The following is a 22,036-nucleotide window of genomic DNA, read 5'->3' as shown; positions in this document are numbered from 1 at the left end:
GTGTGTCTGAGTGTGCACATGGCTGTGTGCGTGTGTGTGTGTGTGTGTGTAAATGCGCATATCCGCCTGGGCCCCGGGTGTGCGGAGTGTGAATGGAGCCGGGCTTTCGCCGGCAGAGTTGCGGGGCCTGCGACCGCTCAGCGGAAAACAACCCGGTCAGGTGGTCCCCGGGGCGGCCAGCTCACGCGGGCAGCGGCGGGAGGCTGGGAGGGGCAGAGTTGGCCACTGGCCACTCTGATGTTTATTCTGTGCCTATGAGGAGAAAGAGAGGAGGATCTCGAGCCGAGTTCCATTGCTGGGGAGCTTTGCGTGTGAACAGTTACGTTCTAGCCTGATGAATAAGATGACACCCGTATCAGAGATTTAGGCCTGTGAGGGTCTAACTTTGCCTGGAGCAATCCCAGAATGCTCCATGGAGGAGGCAAGCCCGAGCAGAGGCCTTGGGGCAGAGAGAGCAGAGAATCAGAGAGGGAAGTGAGGGCACACCAAAGGAAAGGTTCACTGGGAGTCCAGTGGGGAAAAGCCAGGCCGGGGCGGGGGCAGGCCCAGGTGCCCAGATTCTGCCTGCTGTGTATGTTGGGGGGACAGTGTCCCTGAAGAAGTCTGGCCAGGGCAGAGACACTGTGCAGCTTGAGGGTGCATGGGAGCTCTCTGCCTCCTGCCCCCACTTGGGAAGGAAGGCCCGTGGTTTTTCCTCCTGGGGGTGTGCGGGCCCTGATCAGAGCTGTTGCTACACAGAAGTTCCTGGGGACAAGGATGTGCAGGGCACCCGCACTGACCGCAGCTGCTCAGACGCTGTGCCCTGGGGCCCGGCGGAGGCCTGGGTGCTGCAGGAAACATACTGCTCCCTCTGCGAGGCCCAGCGAGGCCCACGCCACGCCAGCTGCAGCAGCCTCGGGGCGCCTCTTTTGCCATCAATGCCTCCTCTGTGGCCCGGGCCCGGGAGGGTAGGCTGGGTAAGGCCTTGGGCCCCAGCCAGCCTGGTCCCCTCTCAGGGTGGCACCAGGCCGGCCTCCTCGGCCCTGGCCTCAGGGTCTTAAGTGGGCATTCTCCAGCCTGAGGACCTGGTGCTGCTGAAGCCCCCTGCCGAGGCCAGTCCTCTACTCGTGAAATCAAGCTGAGGGAACACTTCCCTGAACACACAATCATTTGGGCTCGACACAGTGGGCACACACAACTGCCGATGGGAGAAGCACCGCTTTACTTTTTCTAAACTCCAGTGGCCTTTTCATGGCAAGCCCCCTGCACTGTCTACAGCCCTGTGGGGGTGCTGGCTTCTTGGCCCCAACTTGACTCTATCCAGCCCTTACATGGGAGCCCTGGAGACCCTCCAAGTGGTGTGTCCCTGCAGGCCACCGCTCCAACAGCCCTCGTTCTTGCCTACCCACATGCCCTCTCAGGCTGAGCTCGGGCTCAGGGCACATCCCGTATTCTAGACTCCCGCTACATAGCCATCGCCCTTCCAGAACCCACCGCCATTCTTGCCGTATACACCGCTGCTCCGCCCACACGCACCAGGAAGGGAAGTGTCACCAGTGTGCCCCTCTGACCACATGGAGGCCGCCCTGTGTCTCAGGAACCGGAGCCTCCATTCCAACCACTCTTTTTCCCCACTAGTGACAATAGTGCACTTTTCGGAGAGTTCCTGCATGCATCCCATCATCCAACCCTCCCAACAGACCCACAGGGAGGTCTTATGTTGCCCCCAAATTACAGCTGAGAGAGCTGAGTCCCAGAGAGGCTCCAGGTTTGGACTGGAACCTGGACCTGTCTGACCCCAGGGCCCCTGGTGTTATCCCTACTGCAGGCCACAGCTGTCCCGCATCCAGACACACCTGGTCACCATTCACTGGTGTGTGGCCGTGACCTCTCCACTGCCCTATCCATCTTGTTCCTTGCTCAGCATCTTCTGTGGCTCCAACAGATTCCAGATAAACCCCTGTCACCTTGGTATTTAAGGCCCCTCTGTCACCCAGCCCCATGGTTCCTCCTCACTGTGAAACTCTGCTCCTGGTCCCCTATCATCCTGGTCTCCAAGCCTTTGCCCAGCTCTCCTGCCTCCTTGGCCTGCCCTCTCTTCCCTCCCACTGCACCCAATCCCACTCTGGCCTGGAAAGAGGGAGAGGTGAGCTGCTGAGAAGGAAAGTGAAGGGCAGTCCCCACCGCTATGCTCTGGCCCAGGGCTTGTGGCCACTTGGTGAAGGTTTCCTCCCTGCTGCTTGTGCAAAGCTCAGCCCCAGGCTACCTAGGCACTGGCCCACAGAAGCCCCAGGCCTGAGATGTGCGGTTTGCCACGGTCTGGCCTCTGTCCTTAGAGTCTGGCGGAAGGCTGACCCTCTTCTGGAGCAGGTGTTGGCCAGGAGCTCGAGCATCGAGGGAAAAGAGGAGGCAGCAGGCGGAGGGGAGTGCACTGGAGCTGCCATCCCCTCCTGGTGCTGCCTTTCCCTGCCCCTGGGAGCAGTTGCTAGGCTAGCACACAGCGGCAGCGGTAGCATACCCTCCTGTCAGCTGCACCCACAGCCCACACGGCAGGAGCGGCCGTGGGCACGGGCGACTCTTTGCCCAGGGAAGACGCCAACAGGCCAGCCCGACCCTGGGGGCCGGGAGGGATGGGCATATATAGAACAGGGCCCTGGGGCCACAGGAGAGGAAGCTCTTCCACCACTGTCCTGGCGTGGGTGACCAAAGGGTGGTGGGAATTCCCACTCCTGACACCCAGGGTCCTGGCTGGTCTTCCTTGTTTACCTGCATCCTGTCTGATGGGCCACCCAGGAATCTTCCTGGCTTTTCTGGGGGCCAAGAGGCTGATGTGAGCCCCTGGGCCTCCCCCTACCCCCACCCTTATTCCTGTGGGGTAGGCCCCAGGGGTAGAGGACTCTTCCGGGCCGCACATCTGGGAGCCTCCTCTCTTCTCCAAAGTTCCAGTTCCTCAGAGCTTCTCCGAGGGCCTTCATTTTGACCAGGCACTCAGAGACTGGGAGTCTGGGCCTGCTCCAAGTCCTCAGACGCCCTTGGGCTCCATTAGGCTCCGGCCTTTCCTGTGGGCTTCCCTGGGGCAGCTCTCAGGATGTGTGTGGCCCGAGGGGGAGGATTTGAGCCTGGGGCTGAAGGGGCCAGATCACCAAGACTGGGTCCTTCCTGCCCTCCCCTGCTGCAGTCGTAGGAGCAGATGTACTGCTGGGTGTGAGTGGCGAAGGCCCAGAGTGTGTGTGGGGGGGTGGAGGGAGGGGCACAATGATTCTGGGCAGACACTTCAGCTGGCAGAGGCTTCTGCCAAGACATTTCCCCGCCCCGCCCCCCTCCCCTCCACTCATTATCAACTTGGGGTTTGTGTGCAAACAGCAGCTGGTCTCTTTTGTCGGCCTCCCCTCCCCCCTGCCCCTTCCCTCCTCCCCAATGCCTCCCAAATGGCTTTTCCATCTCAGGCCCTGCCTTTCCTTCCAGGTAATTTAGATGCTGAGGCTCTGGGGAGAACCTGAGAGGGGAGGCAGCCCCTGGCCACTCTTGGCCCTGGGTCCTAAGTTCTCCTCTAGCCCTTCAAAGATGCAATATTAAGCTCATCTGGAACATGACACGAGAGCCAGAGAGGATGAGAAACAGCAAAGTCACAGAGTGGGCAAGTGCAGAGCCAAGACCCAAACCCAGGTGTGCCTATTTGCAGAGCCTGTTTGTAGAGTCTGTTTGCAGAGCCTGTTTGCTGAGCCAGTTCACCTCCCAGACTTAGCTGTTCCTCTGATGGTCCTACTGCCTGGCACCATTTCCATTAGGGGGCCCTGGGAATGCAGACTGACTCCCAACGTTCTAACCTATGTCAAGGGCTTCAACTGAAGTAATTCTGTGGCCTGGTGCCTGGGGCTGAGATGGGAAGGCAGACAGGGCCAGATGGCAGGGCCCTTTCAGTTATAACCAGGAGTTGGGACTAGATGCTGAGGACAGTGGGAGAAAGAACTTTGCAAGCAGCAAGCCCTGTAGACTGTAGAGGCAGAGAGCAAGGAGGCTGATGAGGAGAACAGGCAAAAAGTAGAAGGGTGTGGGCCAAGGTGCTGGCCCGAGGGCAGCGGGGCAGCCAGATCTGGAAGCACAGACTTGGTCACAGTAGATGGTGGGCCAGAGGGGTAAGGATGACGCCCAAGTCTCCAGCCTTGGCAACGGTGATACAAATACAGGAGCAGGTGTGTTAGGATTAGGACCTCGAGTTTGAGACAAATTGGGTTTGAGAGGTTTGAGGGATACCCAGGTGGGGGTTTCTGGGGAGCCGGGAGACTGGTTGCCGCAGGGCAGGTAGAGGTTTGGGGGTAGATGAGCTCACCGAAGATGGAAAAAGGGGAGAAGGGAATTGAGGATGGAGTCCTGAACAGAAGGCTCAGAGGTCAAGGGAGGGCACTGTGGCAGGGAGGTGGGGGGAAGGGGGAGGAGGTGGGGGAGAAGTATCCACCGGATTTGGAAACTTGTCAGTGGCAAGGGCTCCGGGAGGGCAAGTCCATGGTATGGCAGGGGCAGTGGCCTGCCTGAGTGGGTGTGGTGGCTTCTTACAGGCAGTCACTCTGTTCTTCAAAGATTTTAGCTATTTTAATCCTTATAACAGGCCTGAAATGACAAGCCTCAGTCTCAAGTGGAACCAAGATTAGGCCTGAAGGTGGTGTGTGACTGTGGAAGTATTTGGGATGACAGCTTGTTGCTGTCCCTGGAGTGGACATGCATGGAGCACTGAGCTCTGCCAGGCTTTGGGGTTACTGAGTCTGAGTCCCTCGGAGCCTCGCTGCTGCAGATGCCAGAAACCCAGACCAGAGGGGACTACGTGCTGCGTGAGTGGGGGACACCAGAGGCACCTGCGACTCCCAAGGGTACCGAAAAGAAAGCAACCCCCAAGATAAGCCTGGAAAGAAGACTTCGAGTTAGTCAGGTGGATGTATCTGAGGCAGCAAGCACGGAAGCATGAGAGTGTGAGGAAAACCACGGCCGTGTAAGGAAAGTTGCAGCCTGAGCTGGACCACTGCCCAGGCCCCGGTGCTCACGCGTAGCCCCTGCCCGTGGCCAAAGTTCAGCCTCTCGAAAGAGCTTCCCTGAGGCAGCTTCGGGCACACGAGCGTGCAAGGCCACCCGCAGGCCTATGCCCGGCGGCGGCACGGAGTGTCCCGGGGGCGGGCGGGGGTGGGCCCTGCACACATGCGCGCGCACACACCAAGTACACGGGCGCATGCACACGACCCGGTCCGCGCGGGCGGAAGTCGCAGGGCTGGAGGCCTGGAGCACCGCGGCGGGGGCCGCGCCGGGCGGGGGGGATTGGTGGCTGGGGCGCGAGGGAGAGTCCCGGCCGGGCGGTCATTGGCCGCGGCCTCAGCGGGCCCCTCGCGCCCGCCCCGCCCCTCGCGCCCGAAACCGGAGCCGGTTCCGCCGCCCGGGACCCGCCTGTGCCCCCGCCATCTGCGCCAGGGGCGGGGCGCAGGCCGGAGTTGGATTCCCGCCCAGCCCCCCTCGACTGGCACTCCGCGGAGCCAGACAACCTGTGCACTTCGCTGTCCCCAGCCCCGCCCCCGCCCAGCTGCGAGCGGGTTCCCGAGGGTCCGAACACCGGGCCCTCACCAGCGCCCGGAGGGGAGGCCCGGAGGGCAAGGTTCCCGAGCACGGGAGGGCCAGGTTGCCCACGTGGAAATGGGATAGGGCACAGGAAGCCGCTCCTCGCGGGAGCCTGGCCGGGGCCTCATGGCTGGACTGGGAGAGGGAGTCAGGGAACAGGAGACACTCAGGACTGGCTAGGGGTAGAAGGAGTGGAGGAGGGCGCGGGCTGGAGGACGCCCCAGAAGAGGGGTGGGTGGATGACCTGAAGCCCGGTCTACCCAAACCTGGCAGCTCGGAGAGTCACGGTCTGATGGTGGCGCCAGAATTCCAGACAGGGTCCTGGCAGGGCTTGGAGTAGGAGAGGTAGTTAATTGAGTTCACTGCCAGCCAGGCCAGGTTTCGTGCTTAAGGACTTACATGATGAGGGGCCTTCTCAACCCCATCCCTCTTTCTCAGCTGCCTGGGAGGTGAGAGAGAAGGGGTGGGGCGAGGGACCCGGGCCACCAATCACAGCCTCAGCCCCGTTTGAATCTGGGCTGGCGGCTGGGGCTGGCTGCACACCTGGCAGCCTCTTTGTCCCCACTTGCCTGCCTAGACACGTCCCACTCCACCCCCACCCTTTGGGAAGCTCTCCCCCACCCACCTAGTTCCCCTCCTTTCCTGGTTTCCCTAGCTGGGACTGACGCTGGACTGTGTTCTCCCAGGGAAGCCCTGGTGACTTCAAACCATGCCCCTCTCTCAGCCCCATTCTGGGCTCTGCACGGAAACCTAAGCTGGGGGGTGTAGGGACCTCCATCTCCCCAAGATGGCCACCAAGAGCCAGTGGGGCTGGAAGTGGACCCCGCAGAAGCTGACAATTTACAGCCAAAGTCCTGGCAGAGGGGAGGCCCAGGCACAAGCAATGTGACCCAGGGCAAGCCCCTTACCTCTGAGGTGGCTCCTGCAGTTGTGCAGCCAGGGTAATAAGGATCTGCTCCCAGGTTGTTGTGAGGATTAAATGAGATCCTGTAGAAGAGAGAGCTTTGTGAGACTGAAGCCTCAAAGTGTGTGTGGGAGAGGAGGGGATGTTTTCATCCTGTCCCGTGATGGGCAATAGGCAGCCAGAGAGGGTGGGTGAGGCTCCCCGGTCCTGCCCCGTGGACAAGGGCCAGGATGCCAAGTTGGATGGCAGAGAACAGCATCCTGGATAGCAAAGTGCCATCCCCATGGAGTCCAGAGCCCCCTAGTCCCTGAACAGAAGGGAGCCAGAGTTTAGGGTTTCTGGCCTCACACATCCCCAGGCTCTCCAGGAAAGATGGGGCAGAGGAATCTGGGGGTGGCTCTTTTTTATGTACAGGTCTGAGGGTGTGGAGCCTTCTCCCAGGTCAAGACCAGAGGGCAGGCCAGGGGCCTACAGATTTCTCCCTTCAGATGCCCCACATGGTCCTACCCTCTCCCAACTCTGCTTCCCCATTCTCTGCTCCCCCCGCCCAGCTCTGACACAAAATTGGTCACCAAGACCCTTCAGGCTGCTTCCTTAATGTCCCTCAAATGTGTCTTATCTGTCTTCTTTCTACCCCCCCACTGCCATCCTGGGACCGTGGTGGGACCATGGTGATAGCCTCCACATGACCAGTGTCACCTTGCCATCAGGCTGCACCCCCTACAGCCAGCATGAAAAGTAAACTAAGTCTTATTCCTTCCCTACCAAAATTCTCTAGTGGCTCCCCACTACCCCCAGGACTCCCTGATAGGACCTACCAGGGGGTCTAATAAGTGGGTAAGCCCACACTCTGGAACCAGCCTGCTCATGATTGAATCCTGAGGCCATTCCTTGTTTTGTTTTGTTTTGTTTTGTTTTGAATTAAGTAGGCTCCACACCCAATGCGGGACTTGAATTCACAACCCTGAGATCAAGACCTGAGCTGAGATCAAGAGTGGACACTGAAGTGACTGAACTACCCAGGTACCCCCAAGGCCATTCCTTGTTAACTGTGCCTTGGTTTCCTCATCTGTAAAATGGGGATGTGTTCCCACAACTGGGGATAACAAGTGGGCAGTGTTCCAAGTGCTTTGCACATACTCGTACTGATCCATTTAATCCTTACAGCAACTCTATGAAGTGACTATCATGCCTGCCGTACTGCACCCACAATACCCACATTGAAAGTGGAATAATGGGAGAACCGAATTCACACAGTTATGGATTACAGGAGCTAATGCACATCAAAATCTAGAAGAGTTTGGAGCACAGTTGGTGCTCAGTACATTCTAGCTGTTATTTTTGACCCTGCCTCTCCAACCAAATCTTCGCCCTCTAACCTCCAGTCCCACTGAGGCATAGGTAAGTGCCTCTTCCCTTGCCCTAACCATCTTTCCCCTCCCCCTCCACTCTCCATGTTCTCTCACCTGGCAGAGAACGGGTGCTTACTACATATTTAGGAATCAGTGAATGAGGGTTCTGGGAGGAGGCTGGGTTGAAGGGATTAGTCAGTGCTCCTGCGCCCCCTTGTGGCCATCATGGGCATTCGAGGCCTTGGCCCAGCCTTTAAAATGGGAGGGCGGAAGAGCGTTTCAAGGCCTGGGAAGGTAGAGGAGGCTGCCTGAGGACACTCTGTAACCCACGTTAATCCCAGGGCTCAGGCCCCTTGTGTCAATGGGGCCGCAGGGACTTCCAGCCCCCTGGCCAGCTCGACATTCCTTCCTCTTCTCTCTGAGAGTTCTGTGTATTTGTCAGCGTGAGCTGGACTATCGCCCCTGAGGCTGAGAGTTCAACTGTGTCTACACATGGCAACAGCAGTTTCTGTTTTCAGAAGATGTATGTCTGTGTGTGGGGGGGTGTGTGTGACCAAGCCCACATTCATGTATGTGTCCCTTGCTTGTGTGTGGCTAGCTCTGGAACTTGTGTGGACTGAGAATACTGAGCCTCAGCCCGCCCGGGAGCTGAAGGGATGCTGCCACCTGTCACTGGAACTTTCTGGATTTTAGTGAACACCATGGTGTCCAGGTGTCCGTGTTCTCGAAAGACCAGTTCCCAAAGTCTGAGTCTTCTTGAACACATCGCCAGGTATCGGGCCACTCTGGGCCTGTGTGTGCACCTTGGAGGGGAGCCGGTTTGCTTCTCCCTCACTCACACGCCACATTCCCTGTGCCCGTGAGACTCCAATGTCATAGTTCCACTTGCTTCCGCCAGAGCACCGGCTGTGTGTGCTCCCGACGTGCACATCCGCACTCGTGAGCATCTCACGGGTGTACCTGTGTCTCTCCTAGCTGTTTTGCCCGATCATCTTCCCATGCCCAAGCAGGCTTGCCTAAGAGCGAGAAATTGGAGTCAGACATGCCTGAGTTCAGGTTCAGGTATGGCCCCGCTGGGGCATTTTAGATGAGGGATCTACCTTCCCTGGGCCCCAGGTTCCTCCTCTGCTCAGTGGTGGTCATTGTGCCTATTTCCCAGGTTGTTGTGAGAAGTAAATGAAGGAGATGGAAAGCCAGGGCATGGTGACTGGCATGCAGAAGGCAGGTGATAAATGGCGGTGATTACTGGTGCTGCTATGTTTTTGGCTTCTAGCAGGGCCTCTGTGTTCTGCTTCCCGTCCCCATGTCTCTCTGTCCTCTGACCCACCGCACAAGGCAGAGGGTTGGGCCAGGCCCTGCAGAGAGTTCTCCAAGGGTGTTCACAATGGCTGCTAGCAACTGCCATAGGCTGGCTAAGGATACCTGACATCCCTAGACCGCACACACTGCTTGTTTCATGCGTACAGGAGCACGCTGGCGGGTGACCTCATTTTCCCACCCTCAGATTGGGACACCTGGTCTGGCCAGGCAGATGTACTGATGGGGCTAAAGGGGTACAATGTCTGAAGCGAGTCCTTGCAGACAGGCTCCCCAGCTTCTAGCCTTGGCACGTGTGGCCACCTGGGGGAGCCCTCTGTCACTCTGGGAAAAGAGGGAGTGGAGGGGGATGTGTGGAAAGGGAAGGGGTGCCGGCTGCTTTGGGGACTGGGGACAGCCTGGGAGAGTGGGGGGGGGGTGTCCCATGCCCTGAGAAGCATCTCATCCAGGAGCCGGGCCAGGAGTTAACCCATCCGTTGCCAGTCTCCAGCCCTTCTGCCCCAGGGGCCTCTGGAGCTGGGTGTGCTGGGAGCAGTGGCAGCAGTGGCAGAACAGGGAATTCTGGGCAAATGACTGAGCCCCTCAGAATGTTCCCACCCACCCTATGCTCAGGAAGAGTGATGCTCAGGTGTGTACGTGTGTTTGGCCTCTCGAAGTGCTGGGATTCCCAAGTCATCCAAACTGCCTGAAGCCCTGAGAAGCCCTCTGTGAAACTTCTTGGTTATCTGGCCCTGGACAGCCTGCCCTAAGGGAGGGCATGTGCTTCCAGATTCTCACAAGACCCGGGAAGTCACTGCCACGTTGCCCTCCCCACTTGCCGGCTGAGGAAGCTGAGGCACAGAGGGTGAGGGAACTTGCCCGAGGCCACCCAGCTGTTCGGCAGGGAGGCCTATTTGAACCAGTGCCCTCCTCTGCACCCTGTCCTCCCTGCCCTCTGCCACTTCTGGAGGGAGAATTCCAGCTCTGAGACCCAGGCAGACAGAGGTACCTGCCAGCAGGACTGGATGGGGAGAGAGGTGAACTCTGGTGGGAGCAGAGAAAGGAGGATGGTGAGCTGGACATGGCAGTGCGGAGACACCCTTTGTGGTTTCAGGGTGGCCATGGGCTGAGGATTGAGGAAGGGAGGAGGAAGTGGAGCCAGGCGTGGACATCTCTTTCAAGAGGGTGGCTGTGAGGAAAGGGAGCCAGGGGGCAGTGGGCTCAGGGCCCTCGGGTTACCATGGAGGGACTTGGTAGCTTCAGTGTCGATGGGAAGGATCCAAAGCGGCGAATAAATGTGGAGTCAGGTGCCCAGAACCAGTGCAGAGTGGCTTGGAGCCACCTCGGCTTCCTCATTGGGGAGGGGAATCTGAGCTGTTTGCAGGTGACAGAGGCAGGAAGTAGGATGTCCTGCAGGAGGGGCTCTCTTTGCTTTGGGACTGGGATGGTAGGGAGAGGGAGCCGAGTGGAGGGAGGGGGACCAGGAGGGAGTAGGGCTTTCCAGCTGGCTCAGGGCTGGGGTGGTGGGGATCAGATGTGAGAGCCCTGGGGGAACAGTGCCCAAAGACAGTCTCCCAGGGCTGTAACCCCTCTCCTATGTCTCCTTCCTGAGGCTCTCATCCAGCTCTTCAGGGGAACTCCAAGGACCCTCAAAAACTGAGATTCATAGATTTTGGTAAAAAACAAGAGTTTCAGTAAAATGGGGACCCTCTGTCCTTGTCCAGGGCCTGAAAGGGCTTTGAAATTGCCAGGTGGTCTAGGTCTGAGGCCTTTTTGGTGCACTATGGCAGGCAGGCAGAGAGATGAACGGGGCTGGGGGGGGGTAGACCCTCCCATCTTCCCTTGCGAACTGACCCTCTTTTACAGGCCTCCTGTCCCCCTCCCAACCAAAGTCCTATCTCTTCCTCTATCTACTCAGCACCCCCATCAGGACCCCCTGTAACCCACTTCTGGAGGAGTGATGCTGGAGGGTGGCCCTGTAGGCCAGTTCTGGGAAGCCCCTCCTGGTGGCCCATTCTGCTCCCTGAAGCCTGCAACCTGGGGAACAGATGGCCGCCCTCCCTGACTGCTCCTTAGTAAACCCTGGGGGCCCCTTGGCTCCTCCTTGTGGCCTCCCCGGTGTCTCCCCTCCCACCTTGGGAAGCAGTGAGCTGAAAAGAGACAACATCTGGGTCTCCCCAGGGCCCCAGTGGCCCAGCTGCCTGCTGGCCAGCAGCCTCAGAGAACAGCCTCCCCTCCCCCCATGCTGGTGTCACCCTCATCAGCATCATTTGAGTGCCATCCTTTGCGGCAGGGTCCCAAATTCGGTACCCTCTTACCCCAAGCTATTTCATACAAGAAAGAGCCTCAGGGGCCTGACCTACAGAGACCCCTGGCCAGAGCCACAACTGTCCCAGTTATAGTGGGTGGCCAGTCGGCTCCTCAGAGGTCTTTCCCATATCAGCCACCAGACCCACAGGGCCAACTCAGCCCCAGACTGAAAGACATTCCTTCCCGAGCCCCGGGGAAAGGTAGATGCCACCAATAGTCTGTGGGACCAGTGATCATCGCAGAGGGGCAGAAAGCTGTGCCTTCCATTGGACAGAGGACCAAGGGCCCTGGCTCAGGCAGAGGAAGCCTGGCTTCCAGCCAGGGCCCTATCCCCAGCACGTGAATGCCACGGTGCCCTCACAGGTGCCCAGCCTGCTCCTCTCTGTGAGGACACCCAAAGGTCAGGCCACAAGCACTCTGGGGAGCATCCGGGTCTCATGGGCCTGAAGAGAAGGAACAAATGTTGACTGATTTACATATTTGAGTTCTCATTTGCATTTTACACCCAGGCTCTGGCCTTGACCTTCTCCTCGCTGCTCCTTCCCACTTAGGAAAGGCTCATATGGTCTATTCTCTGAGAATCAGAACAATTACACATTGGCTAGCGAAGCTGGGATTTGAGGACTGAGGGCCAAGGAGCACAGTGAGCGGCCCAAGGTCATGCAGCCAGCTCGGGTGAGAGCGGGAGTTCACCCCTGCCCCTGAGAACCCACCCAGGCCTCTTTCCCTACACATGAAGCCTGCCTCAGACCCTTAGACAGACCACAAGGGCATTCAGGAGGCCCTCTCAGGCTCTCTAAGGCCTGGGGCAGGACCTGAGCCTGCCTGTCAGGGAGCAGGGAGGGAGGCACTTGCCCCTACTCAGAGCCAGCACAGTGGGGACAGTGGGGACAGAGTGAAGGTGTGTGCTGGAGCCGGGTGGAGGGCAAGGACTGTGAGGGTGGGGTCTGCGTGTGGGTCCTGCTCTTCTTGGCACACCTGGGCCACCCAGTGAGCTCTGCAGTAGAGGGGCCAAGCTGGTGTCCTCCTGGAGCTAGGCCAGCCAAGCCAGTGCCCTACTGGCCTCTGCCAGGACAGAGCTGAGAGCCCGTAGCACCCAAGGACCAGGAGAAGCACCATCCCACGGGCTCTCTTGCGCTTTCCTTTCCTTCTCAGACTCGGGGGAATGCTATCTTCTTTCGCCCCCCGCCCCACACTGACCTTGTTGGTTTCTGGGGTTTCCTCTCCGTCACGATGATCCTGCCATGGGATAAAGCAGGAGCAAGGACCCTCCCCCACCTCCTGCCCCTCCCCCCACTGGCCTGGCCCTGCCAGAGCTCCCACCACTGCACCACCCCATGGAGCACACGACCACCTGGAATGATGCCTGTGGGTCATTTCGGAGAGTGGACACTCTGTGTAGCATAAAGTCCCTCCAGGAGAGGAACACCTCTCTGGCCAGAGGCCCCCGGTCCTTCCTGGGTGTACTTGGTGGACTTCACCTTCTACTGGCCTTTGGTCCGCAACTTGAGGCCAGGCCTGATCCCAGCTAGACTTCCAGTCCATGGGAGGCAGCCTCAGGGCCACAGCCTCCTCTCACCACCCCTCATCAGATCCACAAACTGATGGCAAGAGGTGTGAGTTTGCCCTGGCCCCAAACTGCAAAGGGGATGGGGAGGCACAGGTGTCCAAAGTGGACACTGCCTAGGATGTCTCCCTGACTGCAGGGCATCCAGGAGTCAGCCATCAAACACGGATTAACCCACAGCCATGTGGTAACCGCTACCCTGCACCTAGGCAGCTTTGTGGGAGGGCAAAGCCGAGCCACAGAATCTGGGAGCCCTGGGGCCTTATGGGGCTCCAACAACCATGGTCAGGGACCTCCCGATGACTGGTCTTAGTTGGGGGTCTTGGTGAGAGCCCCTAAAGCCAGATTTGCTTGCTGAGCAAAGGGCATATTCTGCATCTTCTTTGCCCACAATCAGGATCTCTACCCATCACCCAGCCCAACCTCCTGGGATGCCAGTTGGCATCAAGGGCCCATCCCAGGCCATGACACTATTGTCATATGCAACAAGGAGCCCTCCTCTTTGGTAAAATTGTGAAAGTTAAAGTTCCAGCTGTGGGGGTGCCTGGGTGGCTCAGTTGGTTTTGGCCAGACTCTTGGTTTTGGCTCAGGTCATGATCTCAGGGTCACGGGATTGAGCCCCACATCGGTTGGGCTCTGTGCTCAGCGTGGAGTCGGCTTGAGATTCTCTTTCCCTCTCCTTCACCCCCTCCAGCTCATGCTCACGAGCTCACACCCTCACTCTATAAAATAAATATTTTTTAAAAAATACAATAAAGTTCCAGCTGTGCCACACAAAGGACCAGCCTTTGAGAGAGATGCAGCCGCAGGGGGCACTAACAAGGTCTCGCAGGGTCAGGTAGCACAGAACATGCTACTGCTTAGAACCTGGATGTGGAGCTGAGTGGGAAGAACGAGGAGTGTTCTAGAAACAGTGTCATATGTGGAATGGTGGGAGAAGCTGGTGTGGCTTATCCCAGAGTGGATGACACTTGGGTGAACATTCATTGTTATTTCATTGTTCATTCCGAGGACACATTCACTGAACATGGCTCCTGGGAGCCTGGGACCCTGCCATCACAGAATGCGTGGACAGACAAACAAGGACCATGGAGATGGACGTTAAAAAAAGCAGATTTCAATTCTATATGAGACAGAACACACCTGGGCGCCTGGGTGGCTCGGTCGGTTAAGTGTCTGCCTTCGGCTCAGGTCATGATCCCGGGGTCCTGGGATCAAGTCCCGCATGGCCCCCTGCTCAGCAGGGAGCCTGCTTCTCCCTCTGCCTGCTGCTTTCCCTGCTTGTGTGCGTGCGCGCTTTCTCTCTCGCTCTCTCTGGCAAATAAATAGGCAGTTTAAGGTTGTTGCAGTGAGAGAGAGGACCACTGTGACCCCTTCTTACTCGAAGATTTGGCCACTTTATTAGTGTATGGATTACAGAGTGTCTCCTGCTTTTGAGCGTCCATTTCCCCATCTTCCTCCTCCAGATTCTTTGGGGCCTCTCCCCAGTGTGAAAAGAGAATCTTAAAACCCAACAGTCTATCCACTGACGTACTGTTTCAGCGCACTGGGCAAGGATGATCATTGTGCTCTTCCTCACAGGATTCATTCTTTCTTTTCTTATCTTTTTTTTTTCTCAAGATTTTATTTTTAAGTAATCTCTACACCCAATGTGGGACTCAAACTTACAACTCTGATATCAAGAGTTGCACACTCTACCGACCAAGCCAGCCAGGCGCCCTTGACAGGATTCTTTACTTCAGTTTCTGGAATCTTATATTTTATAGAAGAGTGGTTTTTGAACGAGGGGGGCGGCTGGAATCCTTCTGTCCCTCTGAACAAGGATGGGTGAGTGGGCTAGGGCTGAGGGGGACTCTGAGGCTGGAAATGATTTTCTGGTGTTGGGTAGTAAGGGCAGGGCACGGGAAGGCAGCTTGGGCATGAGTTCCCCATGACTCAAGGACAGACCCCAGGGAGCCAGGAATCTAGGGGCTGCAGGAGGAGGAATGGGAGTCTCGGGGAAGCTGGTGGGGAGGGCTGGGAGCCAAGCAGAGTTTCTTCTCCTTCAGCCTGGTGGAGGGGGTGCTGCATGCAAAGGCCTCCCAGACCAGGATTACCTCTCAGATGCAGCCTCAAATTATACTCTCTGAAATTAGACCAATTAGAGATTCACTAGGGTAGCAAACTTCTTGCTAAAAGCCCCACTTAAAAAATATCCCATAGGGAACCTGCCCTACCTGATGTTAAAGTTTGCTCAAAGGTTGTAATTGGCAGGGATACTGGCCTGAGAATCCAGGACAGTTCAGGGGGTCAGAGCAGACACCTCAAAAGCTCGAGTGGGGGCGTATCAGAGCCGGGGGCGCACTAATCAGGCTCTGGAGACCTGCCCTTAAAGCAGGAAGGCAGCCCGTGGGCCCCAAGTTTCGATGCCAAGCTCTCTTGGAGGGCTAGAGCCTGGAGCCCGCTTGGAACAGAAAGCCGTGACATCTCCAGTGAAGCAGCTCCTCCACTTCCCACCCCTGGGCCATCCCTCCCATGAGTCACCCTGTTATCCCTCCATGGCCAAATATAGCTCCCAAGGCGAATGAGGGTGCTGCATTGTGCGGAGGGGCCAGGGAGGGGCCCGGGTGGTGGCCCGGCGAGGGGACCCAGCAGCCCGCCAGGCAGCCCACCCCTGGCCCCTTCAGACCTGAGAGGTCTCGGCCTGAACGTCACGGCCCAGGGCCACCTTCCCACAAACGCAGGGGAACTCGGGGAGAGAGGGTATGGCCCACAAGCAGTGACCACTTCCTTCTAGGGGAACGACGGACACGCTCCGGGGGACAAACAGGGCAGGGGGCCTTCCCTCTTGGTCTCGTCCACCAGATGAGGCCGCGGTTCCCGCGCGCGGCAGCGGCCCGAGAGCCAGGGTGGCCGCGAGGCCCCGGGCATGTCCGCCGTCCCCAGCAGCCCCCCGGGCGCCGCCCTGGCCCCGTGGAGCCACCACATAAGGAAATGTTTGCGCCTGGGCGGCGCGGCCTCTGGGCAGCGGCCCGCTCGCTCCCGCCTCCCTCCCTGCCTCCCCGCCCGCCGTCTCCCGGACGGGCAGGGCAGGGGCGGGCGCCGGCGGGAGGAAGCCGCCCGCGGGCAGGGGAGGCGGAGCAGGAGGGCGGCCCTGCGGCCCGAGGGGGTCGCCCTGCCTGGCCGGGTGGGCGCGGCCGGAAGCCTTCTTCCGCCCCAGCGCCGGCCGACAACAGGGACCCGGGCTACCCTGTGCGGGGGGCGGGGGCAGGCCTGACACGTCTGGGGGGCCACCGGGACCCTGGCTTTGCCATCTCAGACCCTGGAGTCTGAGACCTGGGCCGCGGGGGTGGCCTGGAGGGCTGGTGTCCCTGAAGAAATACCTCCCGCCCTTTCGAAGTTGGCACACTCAGGCCAGCTGTCCCTCTCCGGGGAGTCCAGAGCAATGTCTTATTTCTCTGCATGGTGACCGAGGCATCCTGACTCCCAGTCACTCCTTAGAGGGGAAACATTTTATAACCGGCTTGCTGGCAGGCAAGGTCAAGCTCACGTGGACAGCCTCCCTTCTGGAGTTTTCCATTTAATTATTTACACAGTCCCCGCACAAACCCACAGACCTCTGCAGGAAGTCGGCAGGCACAAGGTGGCGTTTATTCTCCTGCAAACGGTCTCATTTCTCCAAGGACCCCTCCTCTCTTAAATGTGACCCTTGGAGGTAAGAAGCTGCCCAAGGGTGGTGCCTTCTAGGTCTCTGTGGTTTACTCTTGGGAGCTAGAGAAATTCCCCACCAGGTGTTTCCTGGGCACTGACTCCACACCCAGCACAGCATTCAGAGGGGGCAGTTCTGGCCCTCTGCTCAGGGGCTGGGAGGCCAGGGAGCTGGAATCTGGAGCATACGACAAGAAAGGGCCGTTTGGGGAGAACGGTATCATCCAGATGCTTGGTTTTGGGAAAAGTGTGAAACGCAGAACAGTGATCCAGTACAACCTGCCTGTTCAGAGGAGAGGGCGTGGGACCACCTCACCTACTTCCAGGTTACACAGATTTGATTGAGATCACATCTCAGGCTTGGTTTCCTAGAAGGTTCCAGCCTGCGGCCCTGCTGGTAGATTAAAGTGGTGGTGTGTCAACCTTGCCTGAGTGACACTGGTACAACGACCATTTATCCCCAAGGCCCCACCTCCCAGGCAGGCAGGGCTGCCCAGAAGTGGCTGCCAAGAGGGCTCAGCAAGATGCCCCCCCAAAAGGCAAACCCAGGGGGTCCTCCAAGCCCAAAGCCCCCTTCTGAGGAAGGCCCCTCATGGTTCTTTCTAAATGAAGTGCTTGGTGCTCCTGATCATGCTCTCAGTTCTCCCCACCCCCAGTAGCAAGGACTGTGGACCATGCCCAGGACTGGGACAACTGTGGACAGCATGTGGGAGAGGGAGGCTGGGTTTGACAAGGTCACTCCCTGTGGGGGCGGGTGGTTGTGCACCCATCCAGTCCACACTTCCACAGCTCCCTAGAGTCCCCCCCCCACGATATTTTATTTTTAAGTAATCTCTGCACCCAACGTGGGGCTCGAACCTACAACCCAGAGATCAAGAGTCTTGTGCTCTACCAACAGAGCCAGCCAGGCATCCCCTCCTTAGAGTTTTAATTCAGGATGCATAGGGACAGCCCAGCGGGCTGTCATCCACACTATATAGACTTTCAGCATCATATCAGGTGTGAAGAAGCTATTTGCTCTTGAACCCTGGCATCCTGCGATTTGGATCTGACCTCCTAGAGGCAGGAACTATGTCTGGCTGTTGCAGGGGTCCTGAAGTTTTCCCTTCCTCCCTTCTAGGTTCTTTGGCTGGCCTAATAATTAAATTGATACAAGACAGGTTAAGAAGAGAAAAACGAACAAAAGTATACATGAGTAACTTAAGTCTCCAAAATGGCCAAAGCCATTGCCTTAAATATCATTTTCAGTTAAAGACAAAAGACGCTGGGGGTAGGGAGCCAATTACGCAAGGTTACCAGCAAAGCACAGTAAACAAGTGTAAGTTTGTTGTGTAGATTTAAATTGTTGTCTTTTCCATTGATAAGAGTTTCCAGAGATTTAGGAATCATCCTCCCCTTCCTGGTACAGTGAGGGAGACACCCCTACAAATGGAGATTTCCCTTATAAATGTAAATGTCTCTTACAAAAGGGTAACTTCTCAGTTTTCATAGCTTCACCTGTGTCTGTTTCCGAAAAATAGCCAGCCTAAAATAATCAGTATGCTAAAGAGGCATATTTTGGGGTAGTATATTTTGCTCCCCTTCACTGCTATATGCCTAGCCTTAACACAAACCTAACACAGCATATGCTCAGAAAGTATCTCTTGGGTGGTAGAATAAAGAGTCTTCATTTCAGATTGCAAAGATCTGGGCCTCATAAAGGTAAATATAACATGTTTCACCAAAAAGGCTGTCCTATGAAGTGGCCCATTCTCCATAATGAGACACATTCAAATAAGGGTACAATGATAACGTTTTGAGGTTGTTGTAGAGGGGTTCTCAATGGGAATGTGGAGAGATACGTTAGAGATCACGTGATGTACTTTTTTTTTTTTAAGATTTATTATTTATTTGAGAGAGAGAAGGAGCACGAGTGGGTGGGAGGGTTGTGGGGCAGAGGGAGAGAGAGAAGCAGGCTCCCCATTGAGCAGGGAGCACCATGTGGGGTTCTATCCGAGGACTCTGAGATCATGACCTGAGCCAAAGGCAGAAACACTTAACTGACTGAGGCACCCAAGTGCCCCAGAGGTGATGTACTTTTATGCCTTTAAAATGTACCTAGGAATAGCGAGCATAACAAGAAAATATTCATAACTATATGAAAGGCACACCAAGAGGTGGTTTTTTGGTAACAGGACACAGAGGGCGGGACTACGAAACTTTTAAAGTCAGTCGGCACAAATGCTAACATCCCACGTGTACTGGATACTCTGTGCCTGCAGTATTCCGAAGGCAGTTATCTCCCTCCATCTCCACGGACAAAGGTGCTTGCCCAGGCACCCAGCCAGGTCAGAGCTGGGGCCTGAGTCTCCCCAGAGCTGGGGAGAGGGGTGTGCTCAACACAGACGAGCTAGAAACAGCAGGAAGTGCAAACAGTTGGGGAGACCACAGTCCCCCATCCTGCTTTTCTACCCCATTCCCTCCCTGGGGAGGCCACTTCCCTGCTGAGCCTCTTCCCCCATTCTGTTGTCCCCTGTGCCCCACAAATAGGCCTCTTCTGCTTCAACTCCATTCTCTCAAATATGACTTTGGTGGCATCTCCTGTTAAATGCCCCCTAGATCAAAGTTCCCAGGCCTGAGGAGAAACTGATTCCCCTGATTCCCTCTGTAGCCAGGCCCTGGTCTTGGTTCATGTCTTCCTCCAGGAAGTTTTTCTTAATCTTGCGCGGCAGGGACCTCCTTCCCTTCGTGTTGCCCTTTACTGCCCATTTCTTTGTTTCTCTCACCGGCTGCCCGTCACTGTCACTGACTGACCCCATTGCAAAGTGGAGGCCACGACAGGAACGCAATGAACTGGGAGGAAAGAATAGAAAAAAGGTTAAGAACAGCATAGAGTAGCAGGCAGGTGGTTATGCTTTGCATGTAAACTCAGTTAAGGGGAGAAGAATCCCAAGCAGGTCAGAAACGTGATAGTTTTCACGGGTGCTCTAGACTGCGGGAGGTTGAGCTTGCACGGGAGGGTAAACACACCCCAGGGCAAACATGGGTTGGTTCATACACCAGATTCATGAATCCACGCAGCTGTGCACATCTCGGGTTCGTGTAAACACGAGTCCGTGCACACACGGACCTGTGTAGGTAGCCAGTCGGTGCAAACACAAATGTGCGCATACTCGGGTGGAAGCATCCTCGAGATGATGCTCACAGGACAACGTGGAAACCCACCCGTTCGTGCATGTCGGATGGTGCAAACACAAGTTTGGGCATACTGGGACGAATGCACTATCCCGAGATTGCGCACACACGGCAAGATGCACACCCCAAGGTTGTGCACACACGAGGCCGTGGATGCCAACCCCTTCCCCCCCGGGCCAGCTCGCGGGCCCACTCGTAAGAGGTAGAGGAACCCATTTCTCCCCATACTAGAGCACAGCTTCCGCGTCTGGGCGCCATCTTCGCCCCACGAGCAGCGGAAAAAGGAGCAAGCCGAACAGCCCTTGCGCTCGGGCCTTTGTTGTCCCGGCTTCCGGGCGTCCATCATGCGGAGGCCCTGCGCGACGGAGCACGAAATGGCGGCTGGGGGCGGGGCGGGACGGCGTGTCCAGGAGCAGCGCCCACTCCCGACTCCCGACAGGGCGCGCCGTCCCGCCCCCTCACGCAGGCGCACGGCACTGCGCGCGTTCCCGCGTTCCCTCCGGCGCGCGCCGGGACACAAAGGGCTGGAGGGAAAGCACGGAGCGCGGACCGCACTTTCGGAGCGGCTAGTGGTCCGGAGCGGCCTGGAGCGGACTCCCGGGGCCGGAGCTGGGCTCGCCGGAACAGTGCGCTCGGGCGCCGGGTGGGGCGTTGTGCGGCGCTCCTTCCCCTCCCCTCGCCCTTCCTCAACCTTCGCAACCCCCTCGCCAGCCGAGATGGGGCCGAGCGGGCGCGCAGCGCGCAGGCGCCGAGCTCCCGGCCTCCGCGAAGAGGGCCGGGCGTCTCCATTTTCCCTCTCGCGCCCTAATGGCGGAACTGGGTGCTTCTCTCCCGGTGGGTTGGGGTGCGACTCGCCGCGGGGAAACCTCGAGGCCTTCTCTCTGCAAAATTCTTTCCTGGGTCTGCGCGCTTTACCGCGGGAGCTGGTGGTCTATGTAAATCTTCATAGTTTGGAATGTGATGTAAAAAAGAAAAGATAGATACCTCCGCAAATTACAATAGTTTGAAACTTTCTACTTCAGGTTAGGAATGTGGGTTGGGAAGGAGTGAGAACACTGATGCAGAAAAGGTAAATTTTTTTCTCTTAAGGGATGTTTGTTAAAAAACAATAATACAACCTTAACAAAGGTATTTTTCATAGTACAAACAATACATGTTCTTAGCAGAAAATTTCGAAAGAAGTCAGGATCGCTCACTGAATAGTTACATACCAGACCCTGTTTTAAGTGCTATAATTTTCCTAACCAGGTACAGATGGAGAAATAAGCACAGAGGTTAAATACACAAAAGCACTTAAAGGAAAATAGGAAAAGTAGTAAACCCACCTTCCAAGACAACCACTATTTAATAAACTGGCCTGGTTCCCGCCAGTATTTTTCTCTGTCTTAAGTTTGGTTTAGGGGTGGCTGGGTGGCTCAGTTGGTTAAGCGGCTGCCTTCTGCTGAGGTCATAATCCTAGTGCCCTGGGATCAAGCCCCGCGTGGGGCTCCCTGCCTGCTGCTTCTCCCTTTGCTCATCTCCACCTCCCCACCCTTCATGCTCACGCTCTGTCTCAAAATCTTAAAGATAAGTTTGGTTCAAGTTACATGCGGCCTATGGCATCTTGATTAACAGCTCTGGTTTGGCAAATAGAAAAGGTTCAGAGCCTCCGAGGGGTCCTTGGGAGTGCCGCTTCCCAGCTGTCCTTGGGGCAGCAGGACCCTTCGAGGTCCAGGAGACCTCACTAGGTGATGCCTGAAAAGCACCCCAACTCTAGAATGTAGGCCTCTAGTGATCTTGGAGAAGTCACCTGACTCATGATCATTTTTGGGAGTCAGGAGGAAAAGCCTTCTTATTCCTCTTTTTTTTCCTACTGTAGCAGTTTCTCCGGTAATAATTGCCTTATTTTAATTGCCCAAGCCTATTTAGGCCTATGAGAAAGGTATTTTCACTGATGAGAGTTGGGTCAGTTTAAGACAGGGCAGGGCCAGCATAACTCCTCCCTTACAGTGGAAGCTCCTGAGATTTAGGGCTAGAAGTCTGGGCCAAGTTCATCAATTAATAGCGAAATAGATGCCTCATCCAAATTGAGGCCTTGCACCCTCAGTCTCCCAAGTCCTCAGCTTCCATGGGATTTATTATGTTTCTGTTTGTCTTTTTATGTCTTAAAAACTTTAACAATATAGAGAT

General features: G+C 56.8%; 2 long non-coding RNA genes across 4 annotated transcripts in view; one reads left to right on the top strand and one right to left on the bottom strand.

The window, feature by feature from the left end:
- Positions 1-22,036, bottom strand: part of LOC117801156 — a 35,608-nt gene that overhangs the window by 8,815 nt on the left and 4,757 nt on the right. Inside the window, exon 2 of the long non-coding RNA XR_004623667.1 lies at positions 6,486-6,564. This is a non-coding gene — a long non-coding RNA (uncharacterized LOC117801156). The remainder of the gene's footprint in view (positions 1-6,485; positions 6,565-22,036) is intronic.
- Positions 16,265-22,036, top strand: part of LOC117801155 — a 19,615-nt gene continuing 13,843 nt past the window's right edge. Inside the window, exon 1 of one of the 3 annotated variants that reach the window (XR_004623666.1) lies at positions 16,265-16,700. This is a non-coding gene — a long non-coding RNA (uncharacterized LOC117801155). Of the gene's footprint in view, positions 16,701-20,549; positions 20,937-22,036 lie in introns of those variants that run through there. The other 2 variants (XR_004623664.1, XR_004623665.1) reach the window with 2 other exon arrangements.

The sequence above is a fragment of the Ailuropoda melanoleuca genome, chromosome 2 (genome assembly GCF_002007445.2).
Source record: "Ailuropoda melanoleuca isolate Jingjing chromosome 2, ASM200744v2, whole genome shotgun sequence".
Taxonomy (NCBI): domain Eukaryota; kingdom Metazoa; phylum Chordata; class Mammalia; order Carnivora; family Ursidae; genus Ailuropoda; species Ailuropoda melanoleuca.
This window is presented reverse-complemented; position numbering and strand designations above follow the sequence as displayed.